Source organism: Neovison vison, chromosome 4, assembly GCF_020171115.1.
Source record: "Neovison vison isolate M4711 chromosome 4, ASM_NN_V1, whole genome shotgun sequence".
Classification (NCBI taxonomy): Eukaryota; Metazoa; Chordata; class Mammalia; order Carnivora; family Mustelidae; genus Neogale; species Neogale vison.
In genome coordinates, this window is record NC_058094.1 from 38,085,651 (window position 1) to 38,101,061 (window position 15,411).

Sequence of the window (15,411 nt, forward strand, 5' to 3'; positions counted from 1 at the left end):
CCATTCTGTCTGCCTGTGCTCGCTCTCTCCCCCCCCCTCTCTGATAAATAAATAAAATAAAATTTAAAAAAAAAAAAAGAAAAAGTTCTTATTAAATAAATAAATAAATAAATAAAACCTAGACATTGATTTATTCACCTTATATTTTACAGACTAAGAAAACGAAAGTCTCTTTAACGTCTAAAGGTCTATGAATCCATGGTTTTATTCTTTCATTAATCCAGCTATATCTGAAAAGAGCACATGGAAAAACGAAGAAGCATTCAAATTAATTATTATTTAACAAAAATTAACAAAACTTCAAGTTCACTAAAATGAGAATAATTTTAAAATCTCAATAACTTTAACATTTCATTATAATGATTCAGATGTTATCACACAGAATTTAGGAGAAAGTGCAGAAACTGCAGAAACTGCAGAAAGTGCAGGCAGAACTCCTAACTGAAGGTAGTAAAAACTTCTTATAAATTACCTCTGATGCAGAACTGACTTTATTTAAGCTTATATCATTCCCCATTGATATATCACTTTGTTCACAGAAGGTATACAAATTTGGGGGTGCCTGGGTGGCCCAGTCTGTTGAATGTCCTACTCTTGATTTTGGCTCAGGTCATGATCCCACCTGGGATCAGTCCTGGGTTGGGCTCCCTGCTGGGCAGGGAGTCTGCCTCTCCCTCTGCCCTTCCCCCCAGCTTATGTGCTCACTCACTCTCTCTCTTAATAAATAAATAAAATCTTAAAAAAAAAGAAAGTATATAATTTTTTTCATAGTGTTTTGAAAACTTAAGACATGGTATTAAAATGTAGAATTATTTGAGTACCCTTCTTTAATATTAGTTGGCCCTACTTTTTCTAAAACAAAACCTTTTTTAAGCTTAGCATTTCACCAAAAACATTTAATACATTAACTTTGAAAGCGTAAAATTTATGTGAGAGCTGTGATCAAATTTGGAGTATGGTTATCCTCCATAGTTATTATATACTTGTAATTATACCATAAATATCAGGAAAGTTTAAGGGGAACATATTTTGTTTAATGTATCTATGCCAGATTAAATTTTAAGAAGTTTAACAGCAACTAAATAATTTATAAAAATTCATTCTCTGGTCAGCTCTCTGTGATAAGTCTGACCTTATGGGATGCCCACAGGGTGTACATTAGATTAATATGTTTGATTTCTTATTCACTCTGACAGTAATATAATCTAAAACAAGACTCAGAGGCTTACTTTGGCCTGAAAGGTCAAAGATATGATAACACTAAAATGTGAAAAGTGCAATAATATTTACCAGGTTCTTTCTTCTTCTTTTTATGTGAAAAGGAGGCACAAAATGTCTCTCATATTTTAAATTGCCATATCAAATAAAGAAAAATAATAAAGTAACCAGTGGCTAACTGTAGCTATATATAATCACAATAATCCTTTCTAATATAAAAACTTTAGCATGGAAAAAGGATCATAAATAATACTATAGCAAATACCCTCAGTGAAAAAGAAAACATCATCATATTCTATTATTTCACATGTGACCCAAAAAATTACTTTGCCTTAACTTTCAGTAAAATGAAATCTTAACCTCAAAGTAACACTCACCTATCTGAATAAAAGTTTTAGAACTATTATCGTATTTTCTTAGATTAAAGGATGTAAGAACTGCATTATGTTTTTTTCTATATACCTCTACACTTTGTACATTTAAAACTCTACTTTTGCTAGTGTTTTCCTTGACAAACTAAATTTTGTTTAGTATCTTCCGAAGTGTAAACATTTCTACTTTAAGTTTCGTTAATAATCTCATGGCAACATCAAAACTTCAAAACAGGCATTCTGGTAATACTTGTTTTGTTAGGTTTGCAAATGGTTCTTTGTATTATCTCCTGCCCGCCATTTCCTTTAGTTTTAATGTTTTCAATTTCTTCAAAATGATGGAATAAAAGAAGGAAAAGTGTATTAAAGTTAACTTCTGTCAAGTCATCTTATCTTCCTGGTATTTTACGTAGAAAAAACAAGGAACCAGTAATATCTGACGCCCTGCAAATGTACTTGGAACTGTGTTGATTTCGTGTCAGTTACTGACTGCTAGACTTGGAGAACCACAGCTCATGTGAGCAACAATGGCCAAAACTATACAGTACCTTTACGTCAAAAACACATCACAGGAAGTGACTCATCTCTGTCGACTGAAAGGAGAATTGCACAGAGAGATGGTGTCTTCAATGGAGGGTTGTATTTGGTAAAAAGAAAACAAAAATTCTAAATGTAGCTACATAGTAAATCCAAAAGCCATTCCTTTCAAGAGAAATTTAAAATTATGTTTCCTACTTTCAGAATCCTTTTATCATTACAAGAGTTATTCTTTTCTGGTTTGAATCCTGCTTACCTCCTTTTTAAAGTTATTCCTGAAAACATTAGCCCAGATGACCTAATTTCAGATGTCTCATTTACCTGTTCATAGATTTATATGCCACCTGCTTTTGCTTTTTCTACAGATGCAAAGTCAACCTCTGGGGCAAAATTCCACTTTTCTCTTTCTGCCACACAAGTGGTAAATAACATTACCCAATAAATTTTAGCATTTCCCCAAATGTGTAGGATACAAAAAATGTATTCATTCATGTGAGATATAAAAATGTACACTCACACTTCTGAAATCAACAGCCAGCCATTTCACACTTGGGCCAAAGGCAAACAAACATAATTCTCACTGGCAGCTGGACAACATTCCAAGCTGCCACCACATTAATTAACTCACCTCAATCAGATTCCACTTTGACTTGCACAGCTTGCTGCCAAGACGCCCAGCAATAAATTGTTAGGTTAAATACTGAACAAGGTAGGGAAATACCATATGGTATGTTGTTATAGAGGGTGGGATATTCTTGTTCAACACTGGTAGCAGGGTTTTCTGTTGACATTTTATTGTTCTCTTGTGATTTAAGAAAAATGAATATTTGTTCTTGTTGATAAATGATCTTGCCTGTCTTATTGTGGTGGGGAATGGGACAGTAAAAAGATAACAGAATACCTTTGTCCACCAGCTTCTATAGTTGATATTCCTTAAATTTCAACGCAACAGCTTACTCAGCAAGTACTGGGAACTTCCTAATGGTAAGTTATTAGCATCAAATTGGGAGGGAATGTCAAGGAACAAAGAATTCAAATATATTCTTTTTCATTGAAATCTATTAGGGATTTACAAATAAATATAAACTACCTGTAGTTGAAAAAAATTCAAATCTGAGAGTCAAAAGATTTGAGTCTGGTTTCTGTCTCTGACTGGCTTTGTCACTTCGGCCAAATCACTTAACTTCTCTGATATTATGTCCTTATCTGTAATATGAAGCAATATGATGAGATGAGTGGTTTCCCAAACATTAATGCGCATATCAGTTTAAGGAGTTAACAATGCAGATTCTTGGATGCCACCACTAGGGATTGAAATTGCCTAGATTTGATGTGTAGCCCAAGAGTCTGCATTTGTAATGAAGCAAGAAATTCTACTGCAGATTGAGGACCCACACTTTAAGAATACTGTACTACATAATATCTAAGATCCTCTTACTTCTAACAGTGTATTATTTTATTTATTAGTCCATGTCATTGCTTTTATAACTCATGGTGTGATTTTGGAAAGAGGTCTAATTGGGAGTGTTGATTCAAGACTTAATCTGCATTAAAAAGTTCAAATGCCTTAGTTAAAAAGACTGGAAACATAGGAAATGATTACTCAGAGTCACATAAGCATTGTCTGGGGTTATGGGATAGGTGATAAGGGTAATAGCTGACTGGCTGCTCCCCCTAAAAACCCTGCCTGTCTATAAAAGAAGACTCCAAATCTAGACAAAGGAAACATTGTTAGCCATCCTGCAAATCAACTTTATTCGTATTCTTTATCATTCACCCAAAAGGAGTCTTTCGTGCTCTAAGGATGTCATTACCAATCCTCATTTCATTTATTTTGCTTTTCATGTACCTGGTACATTCTCCTTCTATTTAAAATGCTAGAAATCAGAAAAATATTTCATAGTTGTTTGCAAGTCTATAAAAGTCTAGGAACTTTTGGAAAGTTTCATGATTTGATAAGGAAAGTAAAAGGCTCTTACTTGGGGCACCCGGGTGGCTGAGTGGGTTAAGCCTCTGCCTTCGGCTTGGGTCATGATCTCGGGGTCCTGGGATCAAGCCCCGTGTGATGGGGCTCTCTATTGGCAGGGAGCCTGCTTTCCCCTCTCCCTCTGCCTGCCTCTCTGCCTACTTGTGATCTCTTTCTATCAAATAAATAAATAAATAAATCTTTTTTAAAAAATAAAATAAAAGGTTCTTACTAGAATACACATTGAGTGCCATGTATCTCCTTCTATCTAATCCCTCTTATAGTCAGCAGAGAGCTATTCCAAAAGACATCTGTTGGGGGATAGCCTTAAATTAGAAGAGCAATTTTAACTGGCCCACATAAATTAGTATGCAACACAGGTCTTTCTCATTATGTTTATAAGCTCAACAGACTTGAAGTCTCAAATGCAGACTTCATTACTTCACTACTTAGAACTGTGAAATTAGGGTGGCCTGGGTGGCGCAGTTGGTTGGACGACTGCCTTCGGCTCAGGGCGTGATCCTGGAGTCCCGGGATCGAGTCCCACATCAGGCTCCCAGCTCCATGGGGAGTCTGCTTGGCTCTCTGACCTTCTCCTCGCTCATGCTCTCTCTGTCTCTCTCTCTCAAATAAATAAATAATCTAAAAAAAAACTGTGAAATTACCTTTGTTCTTAGTTTCTATCAATGGCAGATGTAAAAAAGCAATGCAGTATTTGCATTATTATTCAATCTGCAAAAAAGAAACCTGATTCTCTTAGATTGAATCAGTTTCTTCCAAGCTACTCTAATCACTACAAAAATCCCCCAATTCTAATAATGTTCCTTAGGGGAGGGGTGCATGGTCTCTTATTGATCTTTGTGTTCTCCTCAGCTACTAAAATCAGTCTCTTAGTAGATGCTCAGTAAAGGAATGTTGGATTAAAGATACTTTGACAGAGTATTGAATTCTGCTGCAGACTTCTTCGTCCCCTGCAGGTGGTGCTGGGAGACAGGTTCTTTGTTTATTTACTTACTCAGGAAGATCTGGGCTAGTAAAGGTGTTCTCGGTACCTGGTTTAAAGCTGTTGTGATTACATTTCTTCCTTCCCTTCACTCTAGTTACTGATCACAGAAGAGAGCCAAAACACCAAAAAAGGTGACGCAAGTGAAGGGAGACACAAAAGTAATTGGTAGTGTCACCCAGGCCAGCCAGTGAAGATTCTTAGGACTCAGAAAAGTACATTTCTATTTTCCAAAAGAGAACATATATTCAGGAAATTATTCTGCAGTACTAAGCATTACCCCAGAATCTACTATTAACTCTGATACTGTGCTTGTCATCCCTATAATTCTAGTATTTCTCACCGTGATTAGATATGACTGGTTGCTGATATTTGGGACTTCAACCTTTAAGATTTCCTCTCCACCCCACATGCCTCCCAGAGTTAGCTGCCCTTTGCTCTGTGATTCTCCAGTTTAAGGAATGTATCACTTATCTTTTAATATCTGAATCTCCCACTTAATTGAGAATTGATATATAGGGTAGGGATTATGTCATTTTCATCTTTGTATCACTAGTTCTTACTTAATGCTTAGGCTGTAGTAGACACCAAATAAACTGAATGAATAAAGCAATCAATAAATCAATAACTGCCAGCCACATACATTAGTATTATCTGGAACTAAGTGTACATTTCTCTTCTATCATTCTTGCCCTGGAAATTTCTGAAGCCAAAAGTAGAGATCTGTGCCTAAAGTCATAAATAAAGAAGCTGGTATGTTTTAATTGACATAATATCATTCCCCAAAACCCACATTTCCTGCCCTATCTCTCCCACCTTCCTCTGTATGAATCTTTTACAACTATCAGACTGGTCTGCTTACTTTCTCTGATATGCCTATGCTTTCCCCGCTCTGAGATTATGCCATCCCTCTATTTTATTCCCAGTCTATTTTAATTAGTAATTCTCAAGGTGGTTTTCAAGGGGCTCACAATATCAACAGTATATTCATAATAACACTAAGATGCTTTTTGCCTTTCACTCTCATTCTTTTGTAAGTGTACAGTGGAATTTTCCAGAGGCTATATGAGATGTAATATCACAAAAGAAGCAGATATGAGAATCCAGCTGTCTTCTATTAAGCCATATATTAAAATATAAAATGTAAAATAAACATTTTTTCATTAATTGGTTTTGTTCTGAAAAATATTGTTATTTTTCATAAGAATGTTATTTATGTTAACATGTGATTTTTACTTATTTATTTATTTTTTAAGATTTTATTTTTTGACAGAGAGAGATCACAACTAGGCAGAGAGGCAGGCAGAGAGAGAGAAGGGGGAAGCAGGCCCCCGCTGAGCAGAGAGCCCAATGCGGGCCTCGATCCCAGGACCCTGAGATCACGACCTGAGCTGAAGGCAGAGGCTTAATCCACTGAGCCACCCAAGCGCCCTGTTAACATGTAATTTATTTTAAAATAAATTAATAGATATTTATTGATTTTCTTGACTTTAACTTAATATGATAAATACAAAGAGATATAACTCACATAGACAAAAACTCTTTGGGGTCCTCAATAATTTTCAAGGGTATTTGAAAAGAGTCCTAAGGCCAAAGAATTTGACAATGCTGATCTAAATCTTCTATATCTTTTAAAGTCCAAATCAAAGCCTTCCTCCTTGATAAGCTATTTGACCATTGCAACTACAGAGAATCTCCTCTGTCTAATCTGAATACCCAGGACACGTACACACTTAGAGTTCTTTTGCACCATTCACCTAGTACAGAGCTTGTGCCAAAAAGGAAAATATTGTTATACTGATTAAGAATAATAATTAAAGACCTTTGTGTTTGATGGTGAATCATAAACAACCCTTCTCCAGTCTCTGATGATAGTCTTCCCAGCCTCAAAGGAAAAAGAAGGATTTTCTTGACTTTTCAATCTACGCTTTTCACTGAAGATAATAATAAACTTACATGTATATATAAAACATTTATGTACTTTTATTATAAACCCAATACATATTAACTGAAAAAGAATGAAACATAAATTATAAATTAAAAATTAAATTCACCCTCAAAGCCATCAACCTGAGTAACAACTACTCACATTTTAGTACATTTTAGTATATAAATCTCCAGTTTTCTACTCTACAGTTGTTTTTTTCACTGAATTAAGTTACACTGAAAAACCACTATCAGGGCACCTGGGTGGCTCAGTGGGTTAAGCCACTGCCTTTGGCTCAGGTCATGATCTCAGGGTCCTGGGATTGAGTCCCATATCAGGCTCTCTGCTCAGCAGGGAGCCTGCTTCCCTCTCTCTCTCTCTCTCTCTCTGCCTGCCTCTCTGTCTACTTGTGATCTCGCTCTGTCAAATAAATTTTAAAAAACCCTTTAAAAAAAAAAAGAAAGAAAAACCACCATCATTTTTACGATATTCTAAGATGCTTTTTTGCACTTATCATCAGATAGTGTCACATAAGGAGATTTAAAAAAAGCTGATAATGTTCATTTTGGGGGGTAATGTTCATTTTAGTAAGTTGGGGGTAGATACAGAGGTATTCATTTTCTTTAAATTAAATATGTAGCTTAATTTTCTTCTATGTGACTTGGGTCGCCTGGGTGGCTCAGTGGGTTAAAGCCTCTGCCTTCGGCTCAGGTCATGATGCCAGGGTCCTGGGATTTAGCCCTGCATGGGGCTGTCTGCTCAGCAGGGAGCCTGTTTCCCTTCCTCTCTCTGCCTGCCTCTTTGCCTACTTGTGATCTGTCAAATAAATAAAATCTTAAAAAAAAATAATTTCCTTTTATGTGAATAATAACTTTATTAAGTGAATTTTCATAACAAAAGTTTTTAAATGATATATAATGAACATTTTCTATGTCATTAAGTATTTGTTACCTTACCTAACTCTGTAATAGTCAATTATATATTTTCTAGGATTTATTTAACCTATGTTTAACCCCAATATTAAGCACTTAAATTATTCTAATTTTCAAAACTATAAATAATGCTTGGATTTTCTTCCTTATATATACATTTTGCATACCTCTGTGGTGATTTCTTTAGAATAAATTTAGAATTACAAGGCCAGGAGATACAAACAATTATAAGACATTCAATTAAAATGCTGCTTTCTCACTAGAAGAAAAACAAAACTAAGATTTAGGAGAAAAGGAAAAGAATCTGAGTAGTAACAAGAGAAAGCTGGGAAGGCACAAAGAAGCAAAACTCATAGAAAAAATGCTGCCAAGGAAGAGAGGAGGAAAGGGAATAAAAGTGAGAGGCTTGAACAGAGTTGTAGAATCCCTACAGTGGATAAAGCAAGGCATACTGGAGAGAAAAGGTTTTAGAGTCAGGCAGATGAAGATTTCAAACAAGTCATCCATTAATTATCTATGTGTCCGTAGGCAAGTTACATAATTTCTCTCAGCCCCCACTTTCTTAACTGCAAATGGGAAAAGCAAAGAGTTTGGCAAATAGTAGGCACATAATAAATGTTTATTTTCATCTAAGGAAATGGGATAAAACTGGGGAGGGCAGGAGAATAAAAGGGAAATTTAAAAAAATAAATAATTGGGGGCATCTGGGTGGCTCAGTGGGTTAAGCCGCTGCCTTCGGCTCAGGTCATGATCTCAGGGTCCTGGGATAGAGTCCCGCCTGCTTCCTCCTCTCTCTCTCTCTTGCCTGCCTCTATGCCTACTGTGATCTCTCTCTGTCAAATAAATAAATAAAATCTTTAAAAAATAATAATAATAATAAGTAAACAAATAATTGAATATATGGGAAAAATACAACCTAAAGAAAACCAAATTCTATTTCACAAATTGTTACTTTTGTATAAAATTCTGATGTCACATTATAAAATAAAGAAGAGAAAGAAAACACAGATAAGTGTGTGGCTTGAGAGGAATGAAAATTTGCTGACGAGAGAAGTGAATTAATATGTGATTAAAAAATAAGAATGACAGACCTTAAAAAATCAAATGTTGACTCAAAATATTTGCAGAGGATTTTTTTGTCTTTGTATTGCTGCTTAATAAAGTCCTTGTTATGGTTTGAAGAAAAGATATATAAGAAAGATGTTGATGAATAAAAAGATTATGATTTGGAATAGTTTATATTCATTAAGCCATTTTAAAAAAGATTTTATTTACTTATTTGCCAGAGAAAGGGACACAGCAAGAGAGGGAACACAAGTAGGGGGAGCGGGAGAGGGAGAAGCAGACCCTGGCATCATAACCTGAGCCAAAGACAGATATTTAACAACTGAGCCGCCCAGGCACCGCCCCCCCATTATGCCATTTTAAGAAGTGGAAACAAATTAAAAATTGAAAGCAAACCAGCTTGTACATTCATTATTTTGACCCTGAGCCCTTGAAGTCTTGTTCTATCTGTGCTCCAGCACGCATGCCCACATGCACACACTTCATCTTTCTCTTCTCTCAAGCAAAGAAGCAGGTGGCAACATTTTACCACTCTGCTCTCTGTTACTTAACTTCTGGTCTTTATTTTCTCTTTCACAAACTCTTTAAAGATAATGTTAGCAGTTAAGAATCTCCTCTTTCTTGAATTTCCTTAGTTGGACTAGAAATCTTGAGAAAACAGGTTGTCTATTTCTCATGAAATATTTTGGCACTTCATGCTTCTAACTGTTCCAAGAACGTCTTAAGACATTTTATTTGGCTTTTTTACTTGAGAATCGAAATAGAACCTGTCTGCCCAGAGGTACATGCACATCACTAAAAATTTAATGTGACTCAGAGAGAAAATGAATCAAATCCTTTTTTTTCCCCAATGGAAATATAATTGGCACACAATATCTTATTAGTTTCAAGTGTACGTCATAGTGATTGGATATTTTTATACATCATGAAATGATCCCTATAATAAGCCTAGTTACCATCTGTCACCATACAAAGTTACTAAAATATTATTGACTATATTCCCTAAGCATTTTGTCTCTTAAATGAGTTTTATCTTAATTAAGGGTAAAGACTTCAATCACTTTTTATTTACTCTACAATAATGCATCCTGTTATTTGGAATAGCTAACTTAGTTTCATATTGGTGGAACTCTCACCTCTATGTGTGGTAGAAAATTATTGTAATTGGTTTTCTTATTTGACCACTCTTTGAGGAGAATGCTACAGAGAAGGGTGATAGTGGCTTTTCACATAGCAAAATTTCTTCAGGCACCAAACAAGAAACATTAAAATGTTATATAGCAAATGTATCATATACTTTCATTGAAGACAGTAATCTTCGACAAAATGAGATAATGAAGAACCACTTGAGATAAAGAATGGGTAGCAATTCAAGTGATTTTAATTCCAGTTCAACAGAAGCTCTAGGTGTGGTTAGACCATGCTTTTGATGATGATGATGATGGTAATGATGACAGCGATGGACTGCTCTAGCTATCCACCAATCTCATTTCTTCCCACTCAGCAATAGTATCTTCCACGCAATTTTTCTTTGTCTCCTCACTTTCCTAATATCCATCTTTCCAGAACTCTGAAGGAGTTGAGATCACAACGGAGACTAGTTAAAAATCTGCACATATATTCTAGATCATGTCACAGTTCCCAAGTCAAACCAGTTTATTTACCTCATTCCTTCCTTTGCCCTTGCCCTTTAACTTTCTTCCTTTGGGAATTCCCTCTACCTTTTAAGTCCAATGTGCAGACTTCAATTTAACAACATTGTTTGACTATATCATCACGATGGTGAAATTCTTAGATGGTGATTAGTATATAAAGTTTCTGGCTTTCAGTTTTCCAAAAACGTCAACCAGGTCTTAGAGATTCGGGCGCCTGGGTGGCTCAGTGGGTTAAGCCGCTGCCTTCGGCTCGGGTCATGATCTCGGGGTCCTGGGATCGAGTCCCGCATGGGGTTCTCTGCTCGGCGGGGAGCCTGCTTCCCTCTCTCTCTCTGCCTGCCTCTCCATCTACTTGTGATTTCTCTCTGTAAATAAATAAATAAAATCTTTAAAAAAAAAAAAAAAAAAAGAGATTCTTTGCAAATATAATGAAAGAACCTTATAAAAGATGCCACTTAGTCTATACTAAAATTCTTAATTCAGAAGTAGCACCATTCATGGTCTTTTTCATACCTAAGTTATAGATCCATTGAGAACAATGTCAGTATCGTTTTAAAATGTCCAATTGTCTTAAATATATCAAATACATACAGCAATGGCACTACTAAGTATTTACCCATGCATTAGGGAACTAAGAGGAAGACACATAATCAGCATTGGAAAGAATGGATCATCTGATTAGGGATGATACTTTTCTGACACCCAAGTGTTTTATTTAAAAAAAAGCTTTATTGCTGGCATTGTATAGCCTAGATCAGTACTATCCAATATGGTAGCTAGTAGCTCTACATGGATATTTAAATTTTTAAAAAATATTTTATTTATTTAATTGACAGAGATCACAAGTAGGCAAAGAGGCAGGCAGAGAGAGAGGAGGGGAAGCAGGCTTCCTGCTAAGCAAAGAGTCCGATGTGGGGCTTGATCCCTGACTCTGGGATCATGACCTGAGCCAAAGGCAGAGGCTTTAACCCACTGACCCACATAGGCACCCCTTAAATTTAAATTTTAATTAAAATTAAATGAAATTATAAATTCAGTTTCTCAGTCACACCAGCCATATTTCAAATGCTTGAGAACTGCAGGTAGTTATTAGCTATCCTACTGGACAACACAGAACATTTACATCATCCCCAAAATATCTGGGGAATAAGTTAAGTTCTATGAGAACGGGTGGAAGCAGAGACTAACATTAATGTACTCTCTTGGATATGTTTAAAGTTCCGTTGTCTTCTAAACATTCCTTGAGAGCTTAAACTTCTTGAACTGTAGAAATGAAGAAAATTGGCCTGATGAAAGCAACTTCTTTCTATTGCCATCTTTCCAAGAACGTGGACAGTCAGAGCATTCCAATATATCTCCTGCCAAAGGCTCTTGGAGAATGACTACAGACTGAGGTTGTTCTGGAGCTGGAATCAGGTAGCTCTATTTTTCTTTCTGTTGTCAGCATACACTGGGAAATACACCTGCTACACAGAGTTCATCATTTCTAAAATAATCTGAGAGTTTATTACTCATGCCAAAAGCTGTCCAAGTCAGACAGTTCCACAAAGCAAACAGAAAAAAACTGCCTTGATCCAGAATTTTCAGGGTGTAATGCTGTGGCTCATTCCCTCATTATGAATGGATTCAGAATAGGAAAAAGTCAGAAATTTAGGCTATTGGATCAGTTGCTTTCTATCAATAAAGTTATCAGAAACCTGCAATGTGTTTTTCTTTTCACAGAATTAGCACTTTTTTACACAGAATTGAGAAAACTCTTCTCAATTCTCAGAATATCTAAAAAATCTTTAAAAATCTCAAAATATCTAAAAAAAAAAAAAAAAGATTTTTTTTACAATCCTTTCAGTAACAAAACCAACTACAATTTGGCCCCTGCCCTCAAGGAGCTCATTTTCTAGTGAATGATAGCAATAGATAAATGAGAGCTAGGAGAATCAAGGAAAGACAGTGAGGACAGAGGGTCATGTGACCAGCCAGTAAGATCTGCTGGAAGTCATGATCTTTAAGCAGAGTCTCGAAAGATAAAAGCCTTCTTCCTAGCTAGGGAAAGACAGGGTAAGTAAAAGTTTTAGGCAAGGAAAAACATGAGCCAAGGTACAGAGGTAAGAAACAGCATAGTACATTCTGGGGATTACATGAAATCTCATAATGCCAAAATAAGGGTCAGGAAGGTAGGCCGGGGCTAGATCATTGTATTCCATGCTAAGATTAATTTTCTTCTGTAGGTGTTGGAGAGTTATTAAGTGGTTTCTTAGGATGAGTGATCTGTTCACATGTGTGTTTTAGACAGACCACTTTGTATAACAACACCGATATAGAAGCGGCGGGTTTGAGAAGTGTTAGGAAGACAGTATGATGCAGTGAGATTAAAGGAGATGCCAAGTAGTTTTCGAAAGTAGTAATAATTACGGGGAGCCGGGTGGCTCAGTCATTAAGCGTCTGCCTTCAGCAGCTCAGGGCATGATCCCATTGTCCTGGGATCGAGCCCCGCATCAAGCCCCACATTGAGCCCTGCATCGTGAGCCCCCTGCTCTGCTGGAAGCCTGCTTCTCCCTCTCTCACTCCTCCTGCTTGTGTTCCCTCTTTCTCTGTGTCTCTCTATGTCAAATAAATAAAATCTTTTTTTAAAAAGTAGTAATAATTAAGGAATGAAATAAAAGGATAAATAGATATGGAGAGAGTCAAGATTTTCAGGAAACTGCTGGGGCTTTTCATTTGTTTTGCTTGATTGGTTGCTTGGTTTTTATTAGAACCTCTATGAAAGATAAAGTAGGGAACAGAGATGGGAAAGTACAATACTAAAGTTTTAGGAAAGAAATCATCACATGAACCATAAAGAAAGAAAGCACTGATAGTACAGTCAGAAAAATCCTGATAATGAGTCTGAGCAAACTAAAAGTCAAGTACTAACCTGTACTAAGGAAACCCAACAGACAAAGATCTTCATTAATGATACAGAGCTGAGGAGCAGACAGCAATTCTACTGGTTATGGAGATGATGCAATTATACTGAAAAAGAAAAAAGAAAAACAGAATGAAAAATTAACATCTTTACGAAGACAGCAAGTAAGTAGGTAAAAATGTAAATTATCTCCAAATAAGCTCTAGATCTCTATGTCTCCAAGAGCTGTGGTATTCAAACCTCAACCTACTAAAAGAATTGTGTGGGGGTTTTTTTTGTTTTTGTTTTTTTTTTTCTTTTTCTGTAAATGGATACCATAAATGTTCTCTTGCCAGACAGGTACTTTAAAGAGCAGGAAAAATTTTTATTTGATATAAAAATAAATAGAATTTCTTAAAATAGGACTGTATGGTTTCCTGCCTTCAAAACATTCATGACACCATCTGCATCTTGAGGATTTGGACAAGGATTTTTATTGCTTTTGTAGATGCTCCAACAAAATATCACATACACACACAACTTTTCAAAACTGTTTTAATTACTTACTCTTCCAAAATGAACAGATTAATAACCAAAATAATGAAAGTAAAGTGGTGCTGAATAGGAAATCCAACCAATAAAAAAATAATGTGCAGGAATTGGAAGCAAAATCTTTTCTTGCTCTTGAGAAAACACAGCCAAAAATCTTAAACTGATGTTGGATTATTGTGCACAAACAGTTCCTGACTCGTTCACCAAGTGAAACAAAAGTTGCAAATGTTTTTCTATCCCTCTTCTAACATTTTGGGAAAGGTTCCTGAACGGAAAAAAAGAAATAATTTAATTAAGTCACACACACATGCAGACATGTGTGCGCACACTTGTACACACACACGTACACACACACGGAGGGACACCTTTTTTTTTTCTCTTTAGAAAGAGGTAATAAACCGCTTGAATAACTTCCATTTAAACAATTTCAAATTGCAAAAGCATGACGTATCTTTAATGTTTAGAAAAGGAAGGCTCCAATCACTATAATGGGATCACTTTTTTGGGTAAGAAAAACAGTAAAACATAATTTGAAAAAAAAATATGAAGAGAGCTATAGTAAGTTATAAATAGGTAAGAAATAACTAACTGTATGAGATCTAAATTGTTAAGTTTAAATTGCTTTTGAACTTTTTTATTTCAACTGGCTAAAATTGCTCTATGTGGACAAAATACCTGTTATATATAAAAAATAATGCAATATAAATTTTACTTATCTGCTACAGGACAAAATGTAATTAATTGAAATTATATAACTCAAAGCAACTGCTATTACTCAAGTAACCAAATGTCTTATTACATGGTTATATATGGAATAATTCAAATTGTTATAATTCAAAATACTCAAATCGCATAGAACTAATTATAATTTTCATTTTCAACTACCCAATTATAAATTTTAACTATTTATATAAAAACTTATAAAGTGATAAATACATATTTTTAAAAAGACCAGATTTGGGGGAGAGGAGAGAATTCCAATGAAGAAAGCCACATAAAATGAGAAGCATGAAAAACAAATTGACAAGTTTAGTATTCTTAGACTCTATTCTATTTTAAAATGTGAAATATAAAGTAACTGAAATTTATAAGCACATATACAAGTTAAATAATATTCAGAACAGGCACAATTATTAAGTACTTACTCTGTGTTTTCATTTAATCACAACCATGATCAGGGGCCTCACTAAACATTATACAGGTAGAATACTTTTAAATTTAAAAAAAAAATCCTTATAACTATCTCATGATCTTACATTTTGCTGTGAAATAGACAAAAGGGAAAAGCAATTATTAGCCCTATA